Genomic DNA, 16,466 nt, shown 5'->3' with positions numbered 1-16,466 from the left:
ACATTCGTAATCAGTGGCCATATTGTTGTGCTCAGGACGATGTGACAGTGGTGCTCAGTGGTTATACTGTTGTGCTCAGAACTATGGCACAATCGTGCGCAGTGGCCATACTGTTGTGCTCAGGACGCATTACAATCGTGCTCCGTGGCTACATTGTTGTGCTCAAGACGATTAACGGTCGTGCTCGGTGGCCATATAGTTGTGCTCTGGACGATTAACAGTCGTGCTCAGTGGCTATATTGTTGTGCTAAGGACGAGTAACATTCGTGCTCATTGGACATATTGTTGTGCTGACGACGATTAACAGTCGTGCTCAGTGGTCATATTGTTGTTCTCAGAACGATTAACAGTCATGCTCAGTGGCTATATCATGCTCAGAACGATGTTACAAACGTGCACACTGACCATACTGTGCTCAGAACGATGTGACAGTCGTGCTCAGTGGCCATACTGTGCTCAGAATGATGTGATAGCCATACTCAGTGGCCATATTGTTGTGCTCAAGACGATGTGACAGTCGTGCTCAGTGGCCATATCGTTGTGCTCAAGACGATGTGACAGTCGTGCTCAGTGGCCATAATGTCCTCAGTGCGATGTGACAGGTTGCTCAGTGGCCACATTACTGTGGTCAGTACGATTAACAATTGTGCTCAGTGGCTATACTGATGTATTCAGGACGATTGAGTCGTGCTCAGTGGTCATATTGCTGTGCACAGGACAATTAACAGTCGTGCTCAGTGGCTACATTGCTGTGCTCAGGACGATTAACAGTCGTGCTCAGTGGCCATATTGGTGTGCTCATAACGATTAACAATCGTGCTCAGTGGATATATTGTTGTACTTAGGACGATTAACAGTCGTGCTCAGTGGTCATATTGTTGTTCTCAGAACGATTAACAGTCATGCTCAGTGGCTATATCATGCTCAGAACGATGTTACAAACGTGCACAGTGACCATACTGTGCTCAGAACGATGTGACAGTCGTGCTCAGTGGCCATATTGTGCTCAGGACGATGGTGACAGTCGTGCTCAGTAGCCATAATGTCTTCAGAGCGATGTGACAGTTCTGCTCAGTGGCCACATTGTTGTGCTCAGGACGATTAACAATTATGCTCAGTGGCTATATCATCCTTAAAACGATGTGACAGTCGTGCTCTGTGGCCATATTATAGTGCTCAGTACGTTGTGACAGTCGTGCTGTAACCATATTGTTGTGTTCAGAACGATTTACAGCAGAGTTCAGTGGATTTATCGTTGTGCTCAGGACGATTAAATGTCTTGCCTAGTGGCCATATTATTGTGCTCAGGACGATTAACACTCGTGGTCAGTGACTATATTGTTGTGCTCAGGACGATTAACAGTCGTACTTTGTGCTTACTTGGTATATTGTTGTGCTCACGACAATTAACAGTCGTGCTCAGTGGCTACAATGTTCTCGGAACTATGTGATAGTCGTCCTCAGTAGATGTATTGTGCTCAGAACGATGTGACAGTCGTGCTTAGTGGCCACACTGTTGTGCTCAGAAAGATGAGACAGTAGTGCTCAGTGGCTATATTGTTGTGCTCAGGACGAGAAACAGTCGTGCTCTGTAGTTATACTGTTGTGCTCACGACGATTAACAGTCGTGATCATTGGTCATATTGTGGCTATATCATGCTCAGAACGTTGTTACAGTCGTACACAATGGCCATATTGTGCCTATAACGATATGACAGTCGTGCTGTGACCATATTGTTGTGCTCAGAATGATTAACAATCGTCCTCAGTGGCTATACTGTTGTGCTCAGGATGATGTGACTGTCATGCTCAGTGGCCTTAATTTTGTGCTCAGAGCGATGTGGCAGTCGTGGCCATGATGCTGTGCTCAGGACGATGTGACAATCGTGCTTAGTGTCCATAATGTTGTGCTCAGAGCGATGTGACACACGTGCACAGTGGCCATGTTGTGCTCAGAATGATGAACAGTCGTGCTCAGTGGACATATCATTGTGCTCAGGATAATTAAGAGTCGTGCTCAGAGGCGACATTGCAGTGCTCAGGACGATTAACAGTCGTGCTCAATGGCCATATTGTTAAGTTCAGGATGATTAACAGTAGTGCTCAGTGGCCATAGTGTGTTACTCATGAAAATTAAATCATGCTGTGGTTATATTGTGCTCAGAAGGATGTGACAGTCGGGCTCAGTAGCCATATTGTTGTGCTCAGAATGATGTGACAATCGTGTTCAGTGGCCATAATGTTGTGCTCAGAGTGATCTGACAGTCGTGCTCAGTGGCCACACTGCTGTACTCAGAACGATGTGACAGTCGTGCTGTAACCATATTGTTGTGCTCAGAATGATTAACAATCGTGCTCAGTGGATTTATTGTTGTGCTCAGGACAATTAAAAGTCGTACTCAGCGGCCATGATGTTGTGCTCAGTGGCTATATTATTGAGTTAGGACGATTAACTGTCGTGCTTAGTGGTCATATTGTTGTGCTCAGGACGGTTAACAGTCGTACACAGTGGCTATATTGTTCTCGGGACACTGTGGTAGCCGTGCTCAGTGGTCATACAGTTTGCTCACTGGCCACATTACTGTGGTCAGTACGATTAACAATTGTGCTCACTGGCTATACTGTTGTATTTAAGACGATTGAGTCGTGCTCAGCGGTCATATTGCTGTGCACAGGACAATTAACAGTCGCGCTCATTGGCTACATTGTTGTGCTCAGGACGATTAACAGTCATGCTTAGTGGCTATATCATGCTCAGAACGATGTTACAGTCGTGCAGTGGCTATACAGTTGTGCTTAGAACGATGAGACAGTAGTGCTCAGGACGAGTAACACTCGTGCTCAGTGGCCATATTGTTGTGCTCACGACAATTAACAGTTGTGCACAGTGGCTATATTGTTGTGCTTAGAACGAGGTGACAGTCGTACTCAGTGGCCATATTGTTGTGCTCAGGAAGATGTGACAATCATGCTCAGTGGCCATAATGTGCTCAGAATGATTAAAAATCATGCTCAGGGGATGTATTATTGTGCTCAAGACGATTAAGAGTCGTGCTCAGTGCCCATATTGTTGTGCTCAGGACGATTAACATTCGTGCTCAGTGGCTATATTGTGCTCAGAATGATGTGATAGTCGTGCTCAGTGGCCAAATTGTTGTGCCGAGGACGATGTGACAGTCGTGCTCAGTGGTCATATTGTTGTGCTCAAAACGATGAGACAGTTGTGCTAAGTGGCCTTATTGATGTGCTCAGAACGATGTGATAGTCCTACTTAGTGGCTATACTGTGCTCAGGACGATTAACAATCGTGATCAGTGGTTATATTGTTGTGCTCAGGACGATTAACGATCGTGCTGTGGTCATATTGTTGTGCTCACGATGATGAACAATCGTGCTCAGTGGTCGTATTGTCGTGCTCAGGACGATTAACAGTCATCCTCAGTGCCTATATCATGCTCAGAACGATGTCACTGCCGTGCACAGTAGCCATATTGTGCTCAGAACGATATGGCAGTCATACTCAGTGAGCATAATGCTGTGCTCGGGACGATGTGACAGTCATGCTCAATGGCCATAATGCTGTGCTCAGAGCGATGTGACACTCGTGCTCAGTGGCTATATTGTTGTGCTCAGAATGAAGAACAATCGTGCTCAGTGGATCCATTGTTGTGCTTAGGATGATTAAGAGTAGTGTTTAGTGGCCACATTGTTGTGCCCAGGACGATTAGCAGTCGTGCTCAGCTGCCATATTGTTGCTCTGAGGACGATTAACAGTAGTGGTCAGTGGTCATAATGTTTTGCTCAGGAAGCTTGAATCATGCTCAGTGGCTATATTGTGCTCAGAACGATATGACAGTCGCGCTCAGTGGCCATATTTTTGTGCTCAGAAGGATGTAACAATCGTGTTCAGTGGCTATAATGTTGTGCTCAGAGCGATGTGATAGTCGTGCTCATTGGCTAAATTGTAGTGCCCAGGACGATGTGACAGTCGTGCTCAGTGGCCATACTGTTGTGCTCAGAACGATGTGACAGTCGTACTGTGACCATATTGTTGTGCTCAGAACGACTAACAATTGTGCTCAGTGCATTTATTGTTGTGCTCAGGATAATTAAAAGTCGTGCTCAGTGTCCATATTGTTGTGCTCAGTGGCTATATTGTTGTGCTCAGGACGATTAAGTGTCATGCTTAATGATTATATTATTGTGCCCAGGACGATGAACAGTCATTTTCACTGGCTATATTGTTCTCGGAACTATGTGATAGCTGTGCTCAATGGTCATATTGTTGTGCTCAGGAATATGTGACAGTCGTGCTCAGTGGCCACACTGTTGTGCTCAGTACGATGAGACAGTAGTGCTCAGTGACCATATTGTTGTGCTCAGGACGAGTAACAGTTGTGCTCAGTGGTTATATTGTTGTGCTCAGGACGATTAACAATTGTGTCCAGTGGCCATATTGTTGTGCTCAGGATGATTAACAGTCATGCTCAGTGGCTATATTGTTGATCTTAGGAAGATGAACGATAGTGCTCAATGGTCGTAATGTTTTGCTCAGGACGGTTAAATCATGCTCAGTGGCTATATTGTGCTCAGAACGATGTGACAATCGTGCTCAGTGGCCAGATTGTTGTGCTCAGAACGATGTGACAGTCGAGCTCAGTTGCCAGATTGTTGTGCTCAGAACGATGTGACAGTTGTGCTGTGACCACATTGGTGTGCTCAGAACGATCAACAATCATGCTCAGGGGATTTAGTGTTGTGCTCAGGACGATTAAAAGACGTGCTCAGTGGCCATATTGTTGTTTTCAGAACATTTACTGTCGTGCAGAGTGGCTATACGTTTGTGCTCAGGACGGTTAACAGTCGTGTTTAGTGGTTATATTGTTGTGCTCAAGATGATTAAATCATGCTCAGTGGCTATATTGTGTTCAGAGCGATGTGACAGTCGTGCTCAGTGGCCATATTGCTATCCTCAGAAGGATGTGACAATCGTGTTCAATGGCCATAATGTTGTGCTAAAAGCGACGTGACAGCCGTGCTCAGTGGCATATTGTGCTCAGGACGATTAACAATCGTGATCAGTGGCTATGTTGTTGTGCTCAGGATGATCAACGGTCGTGCTCAGTGGTTATATTTTTGTGCTTAGGACGATTAACAGTCGTGTTCAGCGGCCATATTGTTTTGCTCACGACAATTAACAGTCGTGCTTAGTGGTCGTATTGTCGTGCTCAGGACGAGCAGCAGTCGTGCTCAGTGGCTGTATAGTTGTGGTCAGGACAATTAACAGTCGTGCTAAGTGGTCATACTGTGCTGTGGACTATCAACTATCGTATTCAGTGGACAAATTGTTGTGCTCAGGACAATTAAGAGTCATGCTCAATGGGTATATTGTGCACAGGACGAATTAAGGTCGTGCTGTGGCCATATTGCTGTGCTCAGGACGAGGAACAGTCGTGCTCTGTGGTTATACTGTTGTACTTAGGACGATTAACAGTCGTGTTCATTGGCCATATTGTTTTGCTCACGACAATTAACAATCGTGATCAGTAGTTGTATTGTCGTGCTCAGGACGAGTAACAGTCGTGCTCAGTGGTTATATTGTTGTGCTTAGGACGATTAACAGTCGCGCTCAGTAGCCATATTGTTGTGCTCAGGATGAACAACATTTGTGCTCAGTGACTGTATTGTTGTGCTCAGGACAATTAATAGTCGTCCTCTGTGGCCATACTGTGCTTAGGACGATTAACAGTCGCGTTCAGTAGCCATATTGCTGTTTTCAGGACGATTAACAGTAGTGCTCACTGGCTATATTGTTGTGCTCAGGACGATTAACAGTTGTGCTCAGTGGCTATATTGTGCTCGGAACGATGTGACAGTCGGCCTCAGTGGCCATACTGTTGTGCTCAGGACAATTAAGAGTCATGCTTAGTGGGCATATTTTGCGCAGTACGAATTACGATCGTGCTCAGTGGCCATATTGTTGTTCTCAAGACGAGTAAAAGTCGTGCGCAATGGCTATATTGTTGTTCTCAGGAGGATTAACAGTCATGCTCAGTAGACATAATGTGCTCACGACGATTAACAGTCGTGCTCAGTGGTCATATTGTTGTGCTCAGGACGATTAACAGTCACGCTCAGAGGCTATATCATACTCAGAACGATGTTACAGTCGTGCACAGTGGCCTTATTGTGCTCAGAACGTTGTTATAGTCGTGCTCAGTGGCCATACTGTTGTGCTCAGAACGATGTGACAGTCGTACTCAATGGCCATATTTTTTGTTAAGGACAATTGATAGTCGTGCTCAGCGACCATACTGTGCTCAGGCCTATTATCAATCGTACTCAGTGGCCATATTATTGTGCTCAGAATGATGAGACATTCATGCTAAATGGCTATATTGTTTTGCTCAGAACGATGTGACAGCCGTGCTCAGTGGCCATATTGTTGTGCTCAAGACAATTAACAGTCGTGCTAAATGGCCAAACTGTGCTCAGGACTATTAACAATCGTGTTCAGTGGCCATATTATTGTGCTCAGAATGATGAGACATTCGTGCTAAATGGCTATATTGTTTAGCTCAGAACGATGTGATTGTTGTGCTCAGGACAATTAACAGTCGTACTCAGTGGCCATACTGTGCTCAGGACTATTAAGAATCGTGCTCAGTGGCCATGTTCATGGGTTCAGAATGTTGAGACATTTGTGCTAAGTGGCTATACTGTTGCGCTCAGAACGATGTGACAGTCGCTCTCAGTGGCCATTATGTTGTGCTCAGGACGATTAACAGTCATGCTCAGTGGCCATACTGTTGTGCTCAAGACGATTAACAGTCATGCTCAGTGGCCATACTGTTGTGCTCAGGACGATAATATTCATAAATTCTAAAGATTCTGTGTGCTCAGTGAGGGAGAGCAGGAAGATGGGTGGGATGGTGTGAGAGAAGGTGTTGTGAGAGGACGTTAGAGCAAATCATGATATTCCTGGGTGGTGGGAGCATCATGCAGGATGCATTTCTCATGTGACTTGAGTAATAATAAGTTACTTGGTGGGAAAAAAAACATACATAAGTTTATTATATTGCACGTGAGTAGAACGATAACTTTCACTCCATGCGAAAGTTGGTCAGAATGTTACTGTGGAAAGGTAAAGTCATTAAATCCAATGCATTTTTTTTTCCTTTCTCCATTATTGGCTACAGGGTCAGAAGGAGGACACACACAGAAGTTATTACATGGTGAAGCAACCAGAGGGTTTCCATCTGAGGGAATATACTTGACAACAAGGGTTGGTAAGATGGCAGACGTGACAACTCTTGTTCTTGGGCCAAGTGAACCCTTGATCAATTTAAGACTAGCCACTGGCTTCTTTGGAGCAGTGGACTCGTTCACCATTACCTCTCCCGTTGAAGGAGAACCAACAGTTAACTGCGGTACGATCCCTTAGTATGACAGCCGGGCATTTGACCCGAACCCTGCTATGAGTCAGGTTAAAGGTCGAGTCATCATACCAGAGGGTCGGACCATCCTGCTCTAACGGATATTTTAACATCGGTCCATAATCCGCGGCTAAGAGGGATCCAGCCAGCCAGCAGCTGTGATACTATCAGCAGCCTCCCTCCACGAGCCTACACCTCCAGACTCTATCCCCTACACCACCCTTCACCGCCCCTTACACGTCCCAGTGCCCACTGGCTCATCTGCTGATCATCTCTTTATGCTCGTACCTCCATGCCAGTACTTTCCCTTAGAGTCTCTGATTTGCTTCCACTAAAGAAATGCATAGTTGTAATCACCAGTGACTGTATATATAATCAATATCTTCTTATTACGAAGCATATTTACGTCATATTGTTTGTGGATTTAATACGACTATGTTTAGGAAGTCTGAGCTTGATTAGTTTGGCAAGTGAAAGCAACATTTCCCGAGTTTAATAGCAAATCGCTCTCACTGGTCGGTCGAGGCTCATTAATATACCGCTTTGTCTTGTGGAAGAGAGAAAAAATTAGTTCTTGTTCAGGGTCCGTCGTGGTGGCATTATACACTAGTGTATGTGATCTTCAACCTGGGTTTTACTGTGAACTCTGCAGTATGTCTGGTGGAGGGTTTTAACATTTTTTTCTTCTAATGACCCAAACTCGTCATACCAACAACATCATGTCAGAGGGAGGTAATGATTGACACTCGTACCTCTGTTTTTGTGCTCTTCTCTTCTAGTTTCCAAGCCTCGTATATCTATACAAGTGTAGACACCACACGCTGACTTTGGGACCCACATAGATATAATATAAACCCACAAGATGTACATATGCATATACTTGAGATAGAAAAACACACCAGACGAAGCATAGCTAGTACGTTGAGGCCGTGAGGATTACCTAAGCATAAGTGATAACGGAAAAAGATACAAATCAAAAAGTTCTAAGATAGCGTCAACGTTTGTCATATGCAAAGTTACACCACAGAAAACATACACTTGCAAGTGATTATCAAAAATATAATTTTGGTACGCCACTTGGGAAGTACTTCACATGACGTATGATAATGATACGCCACCTGGGAAGTACTTCACATGAAGTATGATAATGGTACTCTACCTGGGAAGTACTTCAATGACGAATGATGTCACTGTATAACGCAATTTTTGTTCGTGGTCGTAAGTGGTATTTCCTAATTGCTTATGCGTAAAAAGTAGAGAAAAAGGCTATTATTCCCCTCAAACTTTGCTTTTGTGACCAGGATATTGATATTCTAAAATTCACCGATTGGCAATTGGACAATGGGCGAAATTGCACATTCCTATTCACATAAAGTCGGAAAAGCAACATATGAACCAAAATTAATATGTACTTATAATAAAGCTAAACAAAAGTGATCAAAAAAAGATGTAAAAGTGAGTAGTTTTTCGACATTTACAATTGCACTGTAAATCATTTTCATGAATCAGACCCCATATATAATCTCCCATCATGTTCTCGTTATATGTTCCTTGGTAGCGGTGTTCATATTATAATATGTCCTGGTGGAAGCGCTCGCCTTGCTCCTCCGAATACGCTCCCATGTTCTCCTTGAATTTATCAAGACGAGCGTTAAAGATATGGGTTTTGAATGACATCGTGCAGCCCATTTTGCCGTAGTTCTTCACCATAGTCTCAACCAACTGCACATAAATTTTGACCTTGTGATTGCCCAGGAAGCCCCAAACCACTGCGACAAAGATGTCCCAAGCTGCTCTCTCCTTCCTAGTGAGCTTCTTGGGGAATTTCCTTGTACTCCAAGATCTTCTTTATCTGTGGTCCGACGAAGACACCGGCTTTCACCTCTGCCTCGGACTCCTTGGTGAAGAAGTCTTGAAGGTACTCGAAGGCTGCAGACTCCTTATCTAGCTGTGACAAATGGTGTCATAAGGCCTAATCTCATGTGCAGTGGTGGCGTCAATACCTTCCGGGGGTCCACCATTGGTTCCCACTTGACGTTGCTCATCTCCACAGAAATATCGGTCCGCTGTAGCAAGTCCCGCCTGTGGTAGTGCGCCGCGGTGTCCCTGCTGTCTCAAAGGCAAAAATAGAAGGGAAACCTGGTAAAACCGCCTTGAAGACCCATCAGTAATGCCATCATCTTCAAGTCTCCGATGACCTCCCAGCTGTACTCTTTATAAAAGCGTCCAGCAAGGCCTTGGCACGGTTGTATTATTCATTGACGCCTTTATGATGAGTGCAGCTGGGAGGTCATCGGAGACTTGAAAATGATGGCATTCCTTGTTCCCGTTATGGAGAAGCACGGCTTTGAGGCTCCTGGATGAACTGTCAATAAAGAGACGCCACTCGTTCGGGTTACAGGTGATTCTGATTGCCTCGAACAGACTAGTTACATTGTGGCAAAAGCAGAGCCCATCTTGAAGAAGCGGGAAAAACCTAGGTGACACTTCCTCTGGTCTGTGATTTGCACTTTGTCATCCAGTAAGTTCCACTGCTTGAGCCTAAACGTCAAAAGCTCGGAACTGGACTTTGTGAGATCAAGATCTCTCATTAAGTCGTTGAGGTCTTTTTGATTTGGGTAGTATTAGTTTCTCTCCTCGGCTGCAACTCTGAAATTGTAATCTGGATCTACAACGTCTTCCTCTCCTTCTGACATTATTGGAAACTTCTAGAAAGTTCTATATCAGCTTCTCATCACTGAAGCTATCTGGAAGGTTCTGAAAAATAGGAATTTTTCAAGATATTAGTCCTGACCACAGAAGGGAAGTTTCAAGAGAATAATGGCCATTTTCTATAATTTTTGGACATAAATGATTAGAAAATAAGACCTATTACCCAGGAAAAAAATAATAGATAACAAAATTGGTTGCACAGTGTAATGATACTCCACCTGTGAAGTACTTCATGTGATGTATGATAATGATACTCCACCTGGGAACTACTCCGCATGACGTATGATAATGATACTCCACCTAGAAAGTACTACGCATGACGTATGATAATGACACTTCACCTGAGTAGTGCTTCACATGACGTATGATAATGATACGCCACCTACAAAGTACTTCACATGACGTATGATAATGATACTTCACCTGGAAAGTACTTCACATGACGTATGATAATGATACGTCACCTACAAAGTACTTCACATGACGTATGATAATGATATGCCACCTGGGAAGTACTTCACATGACGTATGATAATAATACTTCACCTGGGAAGTATTTCACATGACGTATGATAATGATACTTCACCTGGGTAGTGCTTCAAATGACACATGATAAATGATACTTTACCTGGTTAGTACTTCGCATGACGTATGATAATGATACTTCACCTGTCGTATAATAATGATATTCCACCTGGGAATTACTTCACTTAACATATGATAATGTTAATTCACTTGGGAAGTACTTCACATTACGTATAATAATAATATTTCACCTGATTAGTTCTTCACATCACGTATGATAATATTCCAACTGGGAATTACTTCACATAACCTTTGACGATGATGCTTCACCTGGGAAGTACTTCACATGACGTATGATAATGATACTTCACCTTGGAAGTACTTCCCATGACGTATGATAATGATACTCCACCTACCAAGGACTTCCCATGACGTATGATAATGACTCTTCACCTGGGAAGTACTTCACATGACGTATGATAATGATGCTGCTCCTGGAAGTACTTCACATGATATGATAACAATTTTCCAGCTGGGAAGTATTCACGTGGCGTATGATAATGATATTTCATCTGGGAAGTACTTCATATTACGTATGATATTGATACTCTATCTTGGAAGTACTCCAGATGACCTATGATAATGACACTTCACCTGAGAAGTACCACAGATGACGCATGATAATGATACTTCACCTGGGACGTACGTACTTCACATGTAATATGATAATGATACTTCCCTAGGGAAGTACCTCACACGATGTATGTTATGTGCCAATGTCCTAAAGAAAAACAATTCCCTCCTAAGAGTTGAGAGCCATGCGCTCTCTCTGGGGCTTGCATCAGTTTTGCCATTTACCTGTTGAGTGGGATTGTGCGACCTTTTGGGTATGATGGAACGACCTTTAACCTGATTTCTAAGAATTAGGTCATAGACCAGTACAGCATACCCAACGGTCGTAACGTCGTGCTCAAGGGCCGTATCGTCGTGCTTAAGGGTCGGATTACTTTGATGGAGGATCGTACCGTCGTACTCCAGGGTCGTAACATTGTGCTCACGAATAGTACCGTTGTCTTCAAGGTTGTACCACTGTGGTCGAGGGTCGTACTGTGGTGGTCAAGAGATTAATTGAAATCACTTATGACAAACTAGACGTTATGCCGGTAGTGTTTGAACTTGTAGCTAACAACTGACCAGTAAAGTTAATTTCCCATCTTTGACATGTACCGGGAGTCCATAGTCAGAGAGTGTGGAAAAAGAAGATAAGATAAGATAAGATACTTTATTCGTCAAATTGTTATACAAAATGTAATACAAAATGAAATTCGTTTTGGCTTTAGAGCTCCTTAGTAGTCGTAAAAAAAAAACAAAAAAAAAACATTAAAATATTAACAAGAAATATTGCATAGGTTATTTCATATAAAATGTTACTTTGCTATTGTAATAGTACATGCGATATCAGCTTGTCACCATCCCTATCATGAACCATCACCTACAGTTATCATGAAACTTAAAGCTAGAAGTTATAGTGATGATAGATGATTGAAAAGCAGAATGCTTTTAGGTACAAACGACTTTTTGTATCTATCAGTGTGCAGCTTGGGCAGAGCTAGCTTTCTACCAGATTTAAGAAAACAATAACAGTACGACAGAGAAAGCTTCCAAGACTAGTGAGGCCACGACGCTCCAGCAACAAGGTATCATTTCACTGTCCACCTGTACACAGGGTCCGCATCAGCAGCCTTTACGATAACAATAAACAGGTCCTAATACGATTTCTCGGACCAGTGACTCGATGATTTACGCCGGGGTTCGTTATGTGCGACTGGTTCACTCGCCCTGCTGGCAGGGTGGTGGAACAACTCCGCCGAGAGAGGCCATTAAAACCGCCCAGACGTACGTCGTTATGTCTTAAAAAGAGTCACATGAGGGTTCACATGAGGGATTCTGGGAGGTCAGTTTGACATTTGAAGGAGAGACGTGTTGACAGTTCATGGCCTTAACGGCCCCTCGCAGACGTTAGGATTAAAGCCAAAATAATAACCTACCAAAGATCTGAACATGGGCGCCACCCACCTCACCACGAAGGTCACCACTATACACCTCACCACGAAGGTCACTACTACACACCTCACCACGAAGGTCACCACTACACACCTCACCACGGAGGTCACCACTACACACCTCACCACGAAGGTCAACACCACACACCTCACCACGAAGGTCACCACCACACACCTCACCACGAAGGTCACCACTACACACCTCACCACGAAGATCACCACTACACACTTCACCACGGAGGTCACCACCACACACCTCACCACGGAGGTCACCACCACACACCTCACCACGAAGGTCACCACTACACACCTCACCACGAAGATCACCACTACACACCTCACCACGAAGGTCACCACTACACACCTCACCACGAAGATCACCACTACACACTTCACCACGAAGGTCACCACTACACACCTCACCACGGAGGTCACCACCACACACCACCACACACCTCACCACGAAGGTCACCACTACACACCTCACCACGGAAGTCAACACTACACACCACCACATACCTCACCACGGAGGTCATCGCCACACATCTCATCACAGAGATCAACGCCACACATCTTACCACAGAGGTCAACGCCACACACCTCACCACGAAGTTCAACATCACACATCTCACCATGGAGGTCGGCTACACCCAGCTCACAACGGAGGTCGACGCCACACACCTCATCACGGGGGTCGTCACCACACACTCACCGCGAAGGTCGACACCACACACCTCACCACGGAGATCAACACCATATACCTCACTACGGAAGTCATCGCCACACACACCACGGATGCCAACGCCACACACCTCACCACGGAGGTCAATGCCACATGCCTCACTACGGATGTCAAAGCCACACACCTCGCGACAGAAGTCAACACCACACACCTCACCAGGGAGATCGGCTCCCCACACCTCACCACGGAGGTCGACGCCACACATCTCATCATGGGGGTCGCCACCACACACTCACCGCGGTCAACACCACACACCTCACCGCAGATGTAAATACCAAACACCTCACCACGGAGGTCATCGCCACACACCTCACAATTGAGGTCACAGCCACACAATTCACCACGGTGGTCAACGCTACAGAACTCACTTTGGAGGTCTACGCCCCACACCTCACCACGAAAGTCAACGCCACACACCTCATCACAGAGGCCGCCACCACACACCTTACCTCGGAGGTCGCCATCACACACTTCAATACGAAGGTCACTATAAGGCACCTCACCACGGATGTCGCCAACACTGACCCAACAACGGAGGTCACCACCACGCACCCCACCACGGAATTCACCGCAACAGACCTCACCATGGAGGTCAACACTACACACTTCACCACGGAGGTCAACACCACACACCTCACTAGGGAGATCGGCTCCACACAGCTCACTGCGGCGATCGACGCCACACACCTCATCACGCCCCGCACCGCCACACACTCACCGCGAAGGTTAACAGCACACACCTCACCACCTCGGTTAACAGCACACACCTCACCAGGAAGGTCAACGCCACACACCTTACCAAGGAGGTCAACGCCACACACCTCACCAGGGAAATCGGCTCCACACAGCTCATCAAGGAGGTCGACGCCACTCACGTCATCATGGAGGTCGCCACCACACACTCACGCGAAGGGGAACGCCACACGCCTCACCACGGAGGTAAACACCGCACACCTCACGATGGAGGTCATCGCCACACAATTCACCACGGAGGTCAACGTCTCACACCTCACCACAGAGGTCAACGCCACACAGCTCAGCAGAAAGTCAACGTCACACACCTCACCACGGAGGTCACCATCGCACACCTCATCACGGAAGTCGCCACTACACACCTCAACACGGAGGTCACCACCACACACCTCACCAGAGAAGTCACAACAACACACCTCAACACGGAGGTCACCACTACACACCTCACCACGGCGGTCACCACAACATACCGCACTACAGTTGCCACCACATACCTCACCACAGAAGTCACCATTACACACCTCAACACGGAGGTCGCCACTACACGCCTCACCATGGAAGTCACCACAACATACCGCACTACAGTTGCCACCACATACCTCACCACAGAAGTCACCATTACACACCTCATCACGAAGGTCGCCACCACACACTGCACAACGGAGGACACCCCTACACCTTACCACAGAAGTAACCACTACAGACCTCACCACGGAGGTCATCACCACGCACCCCACCACGGAGGTCACCACCATACACCACACCACTGAGGTTACCACCACACACCTCACCATGGAGGTCACCACCATACACCACACCACGGAAGTCACTACTACACACTTCACCACGAAGGTCGCGACCACACACCTCACCACGGAGGTCACCATCATACACCTCACCACGGAAGTCACCAACACACACCTCACCACGGAGGTCAACGCCACACCCCTCACCACGGAGGTCGCCACCACACACCTCACCACGAAGGTCGCCATCACACACCTCAGTACGGAGGTCACAATCATACACCTCACCACGGACGTCGTCAACACTCACCCAACAATGGAGGTCACCACCACACACCCCACCACGGAGGTCAACGCCACAGACCTCACCCTGGAGGTCTGCTCCGCACAGCTTACCATAGAGGTCGACGCCCCACACCTTATCACGGGGCTCGCCGCCACACATTCACCGCGAAGGTCAACAGCACACACCTCACCACGGTGGTTAACAGCACACAACTCACCACGGAGGTCATCGCCACACACCTCACCATGGAGGTTATCGACATACACTTCACCACGGAGGTCAACGCCAAAAACCTCATCATATAGGTCAACGCCTCACACCTCACCACGGAGGTCAACACCACCACCTCACCAAGAAGGTCAACGCCACACACCTCACCACGGAGGTCAACACTAAACACCTCATCAGGGAGATCGGCTCCACAGAGCTCACAACGGAGGTCGACGCCTCACACCTCAACATAGGGGTCGCCACTACACACTCACGCGAAGGTCGATACCACACACCTCACCACGGAGGTCAACGCCACATAACTCACCACGGAGGTCAACGCCACACACTTCATCACGGAAGTCGCCACAACACACCTCATCACGGATGTCACCACCACACACCTCACTAGAGAAGTCACCACAACACACCTCAACACGGAGGTCACCACTACACACCTCACCACGGAGGTCACAACATACCGCACCACAGAAGTCGCCATCACATATCTCACCACGGAAGTCACCACCACACACCTCACCAAGGAGGTCGCTAACACTCACCACATCACGGTGGTGGCAACCACACACATCACCACAGAAGTCACCACCACACACCTCACCACAGAGTTCGTTACTACACACCACACCACAGAAGTCACTACCAAACACCTCATCGCGAAAGTCGCCACCACACACTTCACCACGGAGGACACCACCACACATCTCACCACAGAGGTACCCACCACATATCTCACCACGAAGGTCACCACCATACACCCCATCACGGAGATGACCACGGAGGACACCACCTCACACCAGACCACGGAGCTCAGCACTATACACCTAACCACGGAGGTCACCAACACACACCTCACCACGGAAGTCGCCACTACAGACCTCACCACGAAGGTTACCATCATACACCTCAACGTGGAGGTCTCCGCCACACAACTCACCACGGAGGTCACCACTACACACCTCACCACGGAG

The 16,466-nt window shown here is 46.6% G+C and overlaps 1 protein-coding gene across 1 annotated transcript in view; it reads left to right on the top strand.

The window, feature by feature from the left end:
* The window catches only part of LOC139767161 (uncharacterized), an 81,992-nt gene that overhangs the window by 16,739 nt on the left and 48,787 nt on the right, over positions 1-16,466 (top strand). The window lies entirely within an intron of this gene.

Source organism: Panulirus ornatus, chromosome 59 (assembly GCF_036320965.1).
Source record: "Panulirus ornatus isolate Po-2019 chromosome 59, ASM3632096v1, whole genome shotgun sequence".
In the NCBI taxonomy this organism is placed as follows: Eukaryota; Metazoa; Arthropoda; class Malacostraca; order Decapoda; family Palinuridae; genus Panulirus; species Panulirus ornatus.
Note: the sequence above shows the minus strand (reverse complement) of the source record. Positions and strands in the feature narration are given on the sequence as shown.